Source organism: Pholcus phalangioides, unplaced genomic scaffold, assembly GCF_987345545.1.
Source record: "Pholcus phalangioides strain wild (caught in Gottingen) unplaced genomic scaffold, Ppha-v1.0 ptg000003l_1, whole genome shotgun sequence".
Lineage (NCBI taxonomy): Eukaryota > Metazoa > Arthropoda > Arachnida > Araneae > Pholcidae > Pholcus > Pholcus phalangioides.
In genome coordinates this window covers 9,758,004-9,772,063 of record NW_028301596.1, presented here as the reverse complement: position 1 = coordinate 9,772,063, position 14,060 = coordinate 9,758,004, and positions in this window count along the sequence as shown.

Here is a 14,060-nt window from a genome sequence, read left to right as displayed (position 1 = left end):
TTTCTAACATTTTTGTCTAGTTCATAAGAACCATATTCAAACTTATTTTCATGACCGAACAGTGAAATAACACCAATTTTTGATTCATCAATTTTTACATGAATACTTTCAACAACTTTACGCTCTTTAGGAATCCAAATTCGGTATCCTTTTCTTTGGTTAGCGTATCCCAAGAAAATTCCAACTTTCGCTTTAGCTTGAAATTTATTTCTGTAAGCTTTTGCAACATGCACGAAAGCCAAAGATCCAAAACTTCGAAAATGCCGGACAGATGGTTTATGACCAGTCCAAATTTGTATAGGCGTTAACCCTTTAGTGAGTGTGTATACACCTGTTCTTGACGTGAACATAGGTTAGTAAAGCTTCAGCCCAAAATGATGGTTTTAGTTTACTGTCATGTAGCATAGCTCGTACAGCGTCCATCGATGTGCCATTGAACCTCTCCGCTACACCATTTTGTTCTGGAGTAAAAGTTGTGCTCCTTTCAATTCCTATTCCCAAGTCTCTTAGAAAATTTTCAAACGTCTTGTGAATGAATTCTAACCCATTATCGGTTTTGACAGACTTCAACCTTTTACCAGTTTCTCTTTCAGCTTTAGACAAATATTTTTTGAAATATTCAAACACCTCATCTTTGTTTTTTTAAGATAAATACATCAAACTTTTGTTGAATAGTCGTCAATGATTGACAAAAAATATTTTCCTCCATTTAACGATTTCACGGGAGCAGGCCCCCATAAATCCATGTGGATTCTTTCGAGAACACATTTTGTATTTCTGGCATATTCATAGTCTTTAGTCAGACATACTCGCTTAGACTTAGCGATATTACAAGTTATGCAATTAGCGTTTTTGAATTTCACATTTTCTAGACCTTTTACGCTATTATTTAAACTCATATTTTTAATTACAGGAACATTTATGTGACAAAACCTCAAAACCTCTTATGCATACAGTCAGAATCTAAGCCATGTGCTTCAATATCATTCCCCTCATTAATTTTTGGATAACCATGTAACACATATAACAAACCTTTACGAAAAACAGTAAAGAAATATTTCGACCATTTGTTATATACAAGCATTTTGTTATTTTTCCAAATAATTTTGTTTCCGCCCAAGTCTATTTTAGCTCCGCTTAGTAAGTTTCTCCTCATATTTGGTACATACAATACATCCGTGAGAGTTACGTTAACGTCACCTTTTATATCTTTAATAACAAAATCAATATCACCTACCCCAAGGATCTTGGAAATATAGTCCTTGTCAGCTATAAGCGCTTCCGATGATGGCAGTTCTCTAAAGTTCTTGAACCATGATCGTTGATTACAAAAATGTGAAGTCGCTGCTGTGTCAATCAGGAATTCTTCCATCTTTCTTGTCGATGAGAAGGATTGTTCTTGATCGGTGATTGCACTATCACAAAACATAGTCTGAGTATTCTTTCGATGATCACTCACTTTTTTTCTTTTTGAAACATCGATCCACCTTGTGATTAGTCCCTTTACAGTACGTGCAGAATTTCGACGGCCCCATAAGATGATCGTAGGTGGTTGAAGGCCTAGATTGTTCGTTTGGTTTGTCCAACACGCATCCACTGCTGTCGATTTGAGAACGGCGACTCGATTTAGCCCGATTACGTTTTGTTGATTTCATTGCATATGCACAGTCGATTGCTGTTGCGTTAGAGTCTTTCTTTTAGTTGGATTCTACCAGCTTCACTAATTAGTTTCTCGACGTTCAAGAAAGAGAATTCGTCGTCCGCTAATCGATATAGGATTTGTACTAAATTATCGTACTCTTGTGGTAGACGTCGGATCAACTGGAAACAGCACAAAATTTCTGGGATCTTGAATCCCGCATCGTTGACTTCAAGTCGTTTCTCGGCAACTCGTTTGCAAAATATGCCAATCGTCTCATTCTCTGAATCAAATTTCAGCTCGAAAAATTCGTCGATTAAACATGCTAGTCTGGCTCTGGATGTCGGTTCGAAATTTTCCTTCAAAACTTGCCAAGCTTCTTTTCCATCATTAGTGTTGCTTATCAGAGGAAGAAATTTTCGCTCCACACCTTGATAAATTGTGGTGTAACACCGTTGCCTACGCCAAGCAAAGTCTCTTGTCTCGTTCCGGAGCATCGTCAGGATATTCTTGAGCTGTGCCCATCACAAAGTCCCAACAATTGCGATCCATCAGCATAACTTTCATGTCCATTTTCCATGTTTAATAATTGAACTCGTTCAACTTGGGAAAAACAAATCGATCTGAGCAACTTTCAGCCATAATTCATCAATATCTAGGAAAACTTCGCTAGCTATAACATTTACTTATAACATTTACGATTAAACTAGAGCTTTTAGGATTTGGGTGCTCAGGCCCATAACCTTGTAAAAAAAAAAATTCAATTCAAATAAAGACACGAATTTTTTCATACTAACACATATATTTATTTCAAATCCTTAAGCTCAAAAACCTTATCAATCGACATACCCGTATCGGTCTCCGTCTTCATCACCACAGCTCTGATCGGAGTTCACATAATCTTTTTTATACAATCTCACTACGTCATCCGACGCAGTACTTACATTTGCATATCCACTCAATATGGAATTTGATCGAGCAAAAACATGAAAACCAACATAATGAATGTATTTTGTTGAGTTAAATATGAGTAATGCAGGCTTTTTCTTACTCGCTATAAAAACTTTTTTATGAGTAGGTGGATGTAAAATAAAACTAAATTCTTCAGTTATATATTTTGAACAGTACTATTTTTTATGTTTTTCAATAAACTTTTATATTATATGTTAAAATTTTTTATTTATTAATTTTTACAATACAGGAGCTTCGTGCTTGTGTGCTTATCGTGAGTTATTGGTACGAGTATCAGAGTTGAAGTGTATAATGGGGGTTCACATTTGAACTCGATGCTCTGTATAACGGTCACTGCTATACAATTCACTATGCATGTGTACGAGAGATCTCCGTCTACGCTGACTACAGTTTCATGCTTAACTACGTAAGTTATGCACGTGAATTCGGAACGTTCCTTCTTGTTCAATAGGGTCGGCCAATGTCGTTGACAAACCAAGTGATTTTTTGTTAAGGGAGAATTCTTGAAAACTCTCATTTCATTTTCCGTAATCCAAGTCAAGGACGTCTGAAATATTTAAACCAAACGCGCCCACACGTTAATATTCGTGTGGAACTTCTAACGTGTAGGGGACGCGCTGGAACACAATAGAAAAAAAAAATTCACGAGGTCAATATCCGTGGTAGACCACATGGTGACATCACGGGTCCTCAAAATTAGAATGAGCGTCGCCATCAACGTCCACGGATTCGAATCCGGAGAAGAGCATCGAAAAAACAAATTTCTTTATCTACCAAGCCTAGAGCAACGCCGCTCGACTCTTGATGCAGCTTTGGCCTAGAGCGACCACCGATAGATTGCGCCTTCATTTCCCACCTATAAAAACACCTATAAAATTATGATTAACTCCGTTGGTTGGAAATTACCGTTTGGCGATATGACCGGAATTGGTGTGCAGTAAAGTGGTAGCTGAAATGAGCAGTACGAGTACGTTTAGCAAACGATATCCAAAATGGCGGATGTATCAGAAACTCTGATACATAATTCCACCAATAATATGTCCTGCCGGGCAGAATCAAAATTGTTTATTAATGTTCCTCAGAATAACCGCTAAATAACGTGGAATCTTTTTTTTTCAGCATTGTGAAGTAGCCCAAGATTACAGTATCATTTGAAAGCTACTTTTCCTACATTACTGTCATTAGTATTCTGTACAGAGTCGGGGGAATTATTGGCTAGAGGCAGCACAGAGCTCTTGGATCCTTGAAGAGAGATTTCACACAGGAAGTCCGTTACCTTTTATGAGACTCATTAAGAATTTAATATTAATTGAATATTACTTTGTATTGGCACATTTGGTTCCGAGGAATACAAAAAAGGATCTGAACACCCGGCCGTAAAGTGAAAACAAATACACGAACGAAGTAATATCGAAAATTTCGTTTCTTCTAAGGATATTCACCAGGACTTCTACCGCGGACTACAGGTGGGAAATTCACAGTCAAAAGAATTTTCCACGCATAATGGAAACACTTAATTGATAGTGATAGGATTGATTGTCGGACTAGTGTGTGCTGTAAAGTTTGGGAGACCATACCTACAGAGGGACATGGACTTGGTTGAGGGGGGGGGGGAAGATGTAGGGAACTGCTACGCGTGCTATTGCTTGCACACAATGCTTGAGCTTTCAACAAAGAGTTGATTTCTTGATTTTCATTGGGAGAGCGCAGGTGTCGGGAGGGGGGGGGATATGATCGAAGTTTCTAGAATTTTCAACGGGAGGGATAGGATGGACCATGATGTATTAATACACCGTCAATCAACTACTTCGACGTAGTGTCGATGTGCCACTGGGCGCACGTGTAATTTTTTCTCCCTAGTCACTAAGTTCCGCTATTGATTTTCGTCAAGTGGCTTATACGTTACATCGAGTTGGCAGCTGTCTTCATGGGAAGAACGACGCGAGTGATTCGATACTTGCGAGCGGGAGGGTGGGGGCACTGCTATAAGTCTTTGCTAACTTTTCCCGACAAAACTCTGCCTCTTTTGAAGTAACGGAAATAAAATGCTTTGTATCAGTCCGGGGTTGTGAGCGGTTCTATCTATCTATCCAACTACTTCGACGAGGGGGGACACCAGTATCGTTTAGGATGGGATAATTCCAGTTAGTGGTGTCACGGGGGGTTTTACACTGATTGGGTTGTGAATAAATGGAATACCTTACCTCCGGGTGTTGTGAATTCTAACACTATGGACACGTTTAAAAAGAATTACTATAAACATATTTTGATAAACCGCGAAGCTATCCATACTTAGAATAAGGGAATCGGAATCTTGTTATGGGCAGTGTTTTACATTATTAATTATTAGGGTTTTTTTTTTTCGTGATATATGCTCTTATAATGGGTTGCTGTATTTTAGTTTCATTAGACATCCATATTATATGTTATGAGTATCTTTTTCTCACTATCCATTGGGCGATTTGCCTGTTGTGGCATTTGTATCTGTGTATATTTGACAAATAAACATCTAATTTCACCAGTGGAAGCCTTAAGGCGTTGGCGTTGAAATTCTTCTAGTGAAAGCTTAATAATATCTTTGGGTTATTATAAATATATTAATTATTTTTATTCATTCACGTAAAATAAAGTTTCACGGAAATCTAATATCAAAGAAGATACATGGAATGAGTACTGCGCTATTAATATTTAAAAATTCATGTTTTTCTTGATAACTCTCCACGTGTGTGTGATAATGGTCAAAGAAACTTATCCTAGTCTTCCAATGTCATAATAAAAAAAAATTGTTTTCGCTCATTCGAAATTCTGTTATTTTTATCGAGACATTTTAAGATGTTTTCGTTTTGTCTTAAATCTCAAAATTTGAATACAATGAAATCATATATTAAACTTATCAACCGATGTTTCTCCATGAAAAAATAAGAGCTTTATTGATAAATTTTATTGCTACTTAAAATATTGAAAGACAGTATTTGAGAGTTTATTGGGAAAACATTCTATCGTCTTCTCCTACTCACATTTATTATTGCTACTTGTAGATGAATTGAAATATTTACTCTAGATATATCAAATTCATAAATTGAATGATAAAAGTCTTTTTTTAATTTATTCATTTAATGAGGAAAAAATACTGGGTGTTTCAAAAAGAATCATCCGATTTGAATGCGTATTGAAATGCGTATATTACGAAAAATATTGCACACACATAGACACTTAAGATTAATTTTATATTACATGGCTATTCATAAAGTTTTTACAAACTAAATTAAAGATGCTCAATATGTCCACCTTGGGTTGCACGGCATATGTCTATACGGTAGTCAAATTCGTCCCAAACATTTGCGAGCGTGTTTGCATCCACTGCTGCTGTTATGCATATCTTCAGTTCGGCTAATGTAGCTGGAAGGGGAGGCACATAAACGTAGTCTTTTATAAACCTCTACAAGAATAAATCGCACACTGTGAGGTCCGGTGATCTTGGAAGCCAGTGATGTTTAACTGAATCGTCAGGTCCCGTCCGGCTGATCCATCGTTTAGGAATGCGATTGTTCAAAAATTCTCGAACGTTCAAGCTCCAGTGTGGCGGTGCCCCGTCCTGCTGGAAAATGAAGTCGTCCGAATCGGTTTCTAACCGTGGGAAAAGCCAATCATGAAAAACACTGAAGTGGCGGCCGAAGGAAGAGCTTAATCGCTACCTGTCGGCAACTGCGTGATACTCGAGATTTCCCTCTTTCTACCTATACCTAATCAATCAAAACGGATTAAAAGCTGAATAGTTGCGATTTTTTAAAATCGCATGATTCTTTTTGAAACACCCTGTACTATACAGGGTGGGATATTATCGAGCGAGCTCTCAATAATGAGCGCTCACAATATTTTGTAAAACCGTTCTAAGCATAGTACTCAGAATTCGAAATCCCATATACTGTGCTGTGTAAAGCTAGGGCTGAGCACTCACGAGTGCATATACACTTCCGACACCTCTTGAAACCAGTATGCATAAAAAATGAAATGTCCTGACTGATTCATCATCGCCGAGCCGAAACGGCTAAAGATACAAATATGATATTTGGTCACTAGTTTTATTTCATGATTTAAAGCCTCACTAAGAAGCAGTGCCGTCTTAAGCATGGGCTCACCCGGGCACGGTCCGGCACGGTGCCTCAAGAAAAGAGGGGACCTCACAAAAATGTGATCTGGTTGAAATTTTCGAGAATTTGCCTAGTAGAGCCTCAGAAAAATCACTTGGCCCGGGGGCCCATGATGCTCTTAAGACGGCACTGCTAAGAAGGGGTTCTTTAAAATTCGACACGCGAGTGAGTCACGAGGGAGTTGAAATGTTATACAGAGAAATCAAATTCAGCCGAAACCACTCAAACTATAAATACGAAATTTGGTCAGTTGTTTCGCTTTATGATGTAAAGACCAACCAAAAAGGGGTTATTCAAAACTCGACCCCCCTAGGGGGTTGTCATAAGAGGGTTCAAAGGTTATATAAAGAAATTATGCCGAGCCGAAACCGAATGAATTATAAATATGAAATTTCACCAATAGCTTCATTTTATGAATTTAAGACCCACTAAGAAGGTTTTTTTTTTTTTGAAATTCATATTCCAAGGGAGTCATGAGGAGTTCAATTATTATATTAGGGGAAATCATCGCCGAGCAATTTCCATATTATCAAATCCACGCGAGCGCGAAGCTGCTGGTAACAGCTAGTTTGGTATAGATGAGTTATGTCCAAATCATGCATTAATGGAAATGGAAACTAATGTGAGAAATAACTCTCCACGGAACTTATTTAAAGTGATAATTCAGCATTTACATCAAATTCGAAATTGATGAAAAATTACAGCAAAAGTTAGGAATAAAATAATGCAGTTAACAAAAATAAACTTTTTCGAAAGTTCGTGAGAGTTCCAAGGACATTAAACGCCCATTTAACCTGTAAACGATGAGATATTAGTAATCAAAAGTTTTTATATCTCATTTCAGCTAGTATAAGAAAACTAATCTGGAAAAGATCTTTGTTGAATTTAAGATTTTTAAGATTTAACAATCTGAAAGTTTCACGTCTATCCGGGCGAGATTTTAACGCAGTTTCTTTTTTTTAAATCCATTTTCAAAAACGTAAAGTTGTACGTTTGGTGTAAGTTCGGTGAATTCTGCAAGATTTCGTAGTGACGTCATTGGTATTTAAAGCATTATAACTCATTAATGGACCAAATAAAAAACTCCCTTTTTCATATTTTTGACAAGGAATCACGTGAGTAATTATTAGGTGGTCGATAGTTATCACCCTGTATAGCATGTTCAAAAAGAACATTTCGAATCGAAATCGTCGGATGATTGGAAAGGTATATTATCATTAGCAGTTTTTAAGTGTACCGATATTGTACTTTTACAGGGATTTCCAAGGGCCTTGAATATCACATGGGCAGGGCTGGAACTTGGGTGGTGGGAGTAAAAGAAAGAAAAATTCGGGTGGAAAATTTTGGAAGGGTATGAAAAAACATTTATAGAAGGATTTTATATAAGGTAGAGGAGGCGGTAAAATAATGTCCCCCCCCCCCACACCCATGAAAATCGCAGTTACTGCTCTGTAAAAAAATTGGGACGCCCTAAAATAATGTATAAGTATTATATAAATCTCAGGTTTAAACAAAATAAATAACTATACTACAGTGAAGCAACATAAGTAAAGATTAAGTAAAAATAGTAAAAAGTTAAGAGCAAAAATGTAAGTAAAAATATAGTATATATGTACCCCCGGAGGTAGTAAATTGTAACACAATTGACACGTTTAAAAAGAAATACGATAAACATGTTGGGGTAAATCGAGAAGCTATCCATTCTTAGAATAAGACAACCATAAGTATTCTTTATGGGCATTGTATAATATTTTATCATGTGTATATATTGTTTATAATTTTTGTTAATTGCATTTTTAATTGCGTTGCTGTATTTTTGAAATATATGACATCCATATTTTTATGGGCATCTTTTTCTCAGATACCTCGTTGGGCATTTTGCCTGTTGTGGCGTTGTTTTTGTATTTGTGTATTTATTTATGTATCATAAATAAATTCATAGTAGAAGTAAACAAAAAATTGTATATAAAAGTAAGTAAAAAATATAAAAAATTAAGTGCAAATAATTATAAAATAAAATAAAAACAGTAAATATTAAGTAAAAAGAACTAAGTTAAAATATTATAAATTATGTGGGGGAGAAATACCAAAAATTAAGTTAAAAAATACGAATATTAAGTTAAAAAATACGAAAATTAAGTCAAAAAATACGAAAATTAAGTAAAGAAACTAAAAAAATTGTAAAAATTAAGAAAAAATCTGTGTACGCAATGTCCATATTTTGTTGGCTGTCCTTCAATTTCGTTCGCTAGTATATACGGAAACAGCAATTACTGTACATGAAAGTTAAATTTTATCACATGATTATAAATAAATAAATATATTTTTAAAATTTGCGCTCATCATACACCCAATGGGCACTTACCGCGAGGAATACGGCGATAAAATGGTGTGACTACCTTTTATTTCTACTTCATTTCATGGCATTAATTGACAAAGAAATTTTGGCAACGTTGAATTGATGTTCCTCTCCAACGCATGGCGTGATTGGAAACATATTGATTATCAGAATCCTTTGAATTTTTTAAGAACTTTTTAATTAGCTTTAGTAAAATACGGAAATGAATCGAATGGTTTTGAAAGGAAATATTTATGAATTTGCTTCCATTCGTTCGAGTTTCTTTCCTCGATTAATTTTAAAATATATTGGAAAAATGTATTAATCTCCTTTACAAGAAAACCGTATGGTTATACATATTCATATTCTGTCGGTGAATTCATAGAAATGTTTCGTAACTTGAATAAAATTTGCGTTTCTTCGGGATAAGAATTCTAGAATTAATCAAACTCACGTGTCACACTTAATATTGAAATCGAAATAAGAAATTTTATTCAATGTCTTTCTCTGAAGATCCTATTCATTTGATGAACGTTTTCCGATTGCGTCCGTAGAGTTCCTGGAATTTAGATAATTGCGGACCAGTCTCTTGTAATAAAGTCTCGTTCGTAATAAGAAAATTTCAAAATACAGGCACAATTTACAATGAAAATCTCGATAAGTCGAATGTGCAGCGGACGACAGAAAACTTCGAGTTATCGTTAGTTCGAAATATCGGAAGTGCTGATTTTAGAGTGGGAACAAGAAAGATTTATCAAAACAACATCGCTATTTACGAATATTGTATTAGTAAAATGCCAAATTACTGAAGATGAAGAAATTCGAAAACATAAGTTATTTTAATTTAGTCATATTTAACACATTTTTTCTCTCTTTTTTTCACGTGAATACAACTTTTAAATTTCCTGAAGATGCTAGGAGCATTCGCAAAAAGTTGCACCAGATTCGCAGAATGACACCAGTCTCGCTGCCCTGATTCGTAACAAATTGTTTTACGCTATATCTGAGCAGTTCACAACGAAAATGGACGACATTGGTATCGTTTGTCAGCTATTCCAAAGACGAAGCATATGATAATGATTTAATTTCATTATGTGAGTACCTACCACGCAATTCAAGGCACAAAACCCCATTCACGTCAAGACTTGAGGCAGTGTCTACGACACATCCTATCCCAATTTTTGCATTTCATTTCAAAGAAACAAAAAAAGGGTTCTTGACCAGGGTTTTACGGATTCCTGTTGCTCTGAGGCCGGTATTACACCATAAAAGTTTGATAAAAGTCCTATTATAAAACTTGGAAAAAGCAGCCAATAAGGTCAACGGCTACATTTCCTAGAATGTAACCAATAACCTTATTGGTTAGATTTTTCAAGTTTTATAAAAGGGATTTTATCAAACTTTTATAGTGTCATACCGGCCTTAAAGAGATTTCAGAGTATTCACATGAGCGTGATTGCTTATGAATTCGTTGTTTTTACGCTCTTATATGCTGAATATTATACTTCACGTGGGCCTGTGACCTTTATTTTATTAGCCCGGGATTGGGGTAGCCCCGGTTTCGATTTCACAAGATACTGAGCTTTTATTTTTATTCGCATGGGAGGTTTGTATACATAATATAATTAGCACAAAGGGTCAGTGGACGACACATAAGATTCCAGGAATCCCTTATACAGAAGTTCTTATTGCTTCTAGTTTTGGTTTCACAATATACTGATTCTTTGTTTTATAGGCATAAGGGGTTCGTGGTTATCATCTCATAGCACAAAATTCAGATGATATCACGAAAGTCAGATTCTTTACCTTTTGATTATCCAAACGTGAAAAACCAAAAGGTTAAGAATCCCTGAAAAAAAAAGAAGCTCTTATATCCCCCAGTATTGATTTCATAAGATACTGAGACCTAGTTAGCCCTATGTGGCCCGTGCACTTCATCTTATCTTAGCACAGGGAGTCCGTGAAACACAAATGATTAAGAACTCCTGGTATCGAAGCTCTTATTGGTCCTAGTTTGGGTTTCACAAGATACTGCCTATCCAACTGTGCAAATATGATGAAGGGAAGACAAAAGGTTGAAAACACTGTTGTATACAGGGTGAATACTATCGACCATTCAATAATTACACACGTGATTCCTTGTGAAAAATTAGTATGGAAAAGTTTTATCAGGTTTTTTTTTATTTGACCAATAATTATGGAGCTATAACGCATTAAAAATTGATGACGTCACTTTCGGATCCTACCAAACTCACCGAACGTGAACCAAACGTATAACTTAGCGTTTTTAAGGCAATAGAAACGCTAATAACCCTGAGCGTAATCAAGAAAGCTTAAACGGTGCAAACCAGTTTTTTTACTTGCCCTTTCCCTCGAAAACTTGACAGTTAAGGGGAAAAAAATTACCTCATTTTGGAAAAAAGTGTTGATTTTGGGAAAAAAAATTTCTAATAGATCTCGTTTGGCTAAAACTTTACAAATCAGGTGATAAATTTGCCAATGTATAGTGGGGCGAAGATAACCAGAAATAACAAGGTCAACATCACGAAGAGGAAAAAGCGCCAATCATGAAAGAAAATAACTGAACTTGGCCTCTAGCGGGATTGAATATTTCGGTTCATTTTCAATTAACGGCAACCCGCTGCATGGGGGAAAATTTTCGTATCGTTGGCGCGTAACTGACCATTACAAAACTGACACGTCAAAAAATTTCCATAACATAACTCTTTTCATATTCGTTCGATCCTAAAACGGGAACTTTTCCTTACTAATTTTTCGCCAGGAATCACGTGTGTAATTATTGGGTGGTCGACAGTACCCACCATGTGGAAGCTCCTATTATTTGTATTTTCGATTTCACAAGATAATCTACTGTGTCTTCATGCTATTGGTACAGGACATGACGTTCATCTTATTAGCACAAGGGGTCGTTATGACACAAAATATTGTGAAAATCCCCTGATATACAAGTTCTAATTATTAATTGTTTAGGTTTCACAAGATATCGATTGCACGTCTGTAATATGGCTGTATTAGCACGAAACTTTGACCGTTTATTTCTATCAACATTAAAAATACGTACAATAAATTTCACTTGAATCCAAGGAATCCTTTATGATGTTGCAGTTTTAAATAACATGAGTGTTTTTAAAATAACAGTATGAAGAAATTTCTAGTAGTTCTTATACATTTTTTCGGTATAAAAGCAACGTTTATATGCTTCCATCTAATCAGTTTTATTTCCGATAGAATTTTAAACGAGGATTTTCTTCAGAGACCAACGACCCTTGAGACACTTATTACTACTTACATATTGTGCTGAAAAACTCTTAAGAAGGGAGAGAAAAGGAGAAAATCCCTCCTTTTCTCTCTCTCTTAAAAAATAAGCATACAAATTGAGGATATTTATGAAAAAAAAACCTGAATAAATAATGTCAAAAATATCCACTATAATAGAAATCATTATCGTTATTTTGAAAATAAGTATTTTGTTAAAGTTATAAGTATTTTTTATTAATAGTTGTGCCATGGTGAATTCATATTTAAGAAAATACGGGGAAATAATTTGGATGAAAATTTTTTAAAAACAATTTTTTGGATCGATTTACGATCGGATTTACTTGCAAATATTTTATGTGAATATAGCTGCACCATACATTGTACAGAGCATCCCATAAATTCATAATTAGTTTCAAAATTCATAGAAACTGAAGTGAATTGGTGTACAGTTGGTTCTCGTTTTAACGGGTACCGTTATAGCGAAAATCTCGTTGAAGCGAAAAATTTTCTGATCCCCAAATAAGTTTACATAGGAGCAATGCAGTGAGAATTTTTATACTGCGAAATGAAAAATCCATTATAACTAAGTCAAAAATAGGTTTCTGAAAATCAACAAAAAAGTACAAAACGTTCCAAAAATAATCCCCCTAAAATCGGTTTCACAGAATTAACTTGCTGAACTGTTGAAGAAGAAAGATTGTTCGTTTATAGCTTGTGTGGGGAAGACATTTTAAATAATACGGGTGAGTGAAAAAGAAATTAAATATGTTATGGTATATAAATCAAATCTACGCGTTAGAAATATTTCATATTTCTGTTTCAAAATGAGTGGCTTTGAAACGAAACAGCTTTCGATTAAAGAAAAACAGGATCATTTCTGGAGCTGATGCTGGAGTAAATCCAAACAATGTGACATTTAAAATACGGCATATCTCCATCTACTCTTTCACCATTTCTGAAAAATCAGACTAAATTGGAATTTCAAATTCAAACGGCAGTTATAGGATCCCATGGGAAAAAGACTGTTTTTCTTATGTATGACACGTATTAAAAACTGGGATTTTCCCAGTTTTTAATACGTGGATGTAGCTGTCTTTGCAGGACATTTGTTCAAAACATTTTTTCCTAGAAACATACATTGTTTCGTAACATTCATTCCCGAAATGAGCTAGTTACCAGCCCACTCATATGAGAAAAGACTTTGGAATTCGCATGTGCTTTTGGATGCGGAATCTATCAAGCATTGCACGCGTTTGTGTTGTTTTGTAGTTTAGAACAGGGGTTCTGGAACTTTTTCCCACCCGCGGATTCCCAGATAAGTTTATGAATGTTTTTGGGAAAATAACCTGTGTCAGGGGTGCTGTTTCGTGGCACCCGGGACAAAGTTTGGCGGAGCACAATTTCAGAACCCCTTGCTTTAGAGTATAGTTTTCCAAACTTTTTTGTTCCAACGCCCCCTTCTTCAGAAATTTTTCTCTCTCATCGCCCCCAAACTCAAACAAGCCCATAGAATCCAATGGTATAACCGTAACCTCAATCGCCCCCCCCCCACCCCTGGACTATTCCATCGCTCACCAGGGGGCGATATTGCCCACTTTGGGAAACACTGCTTTAGAGAAATTTGTTTTTTTTCCTCCTCGCCCACAATATGTGTAAAAAAAAAATTGTCAACCTTATTATT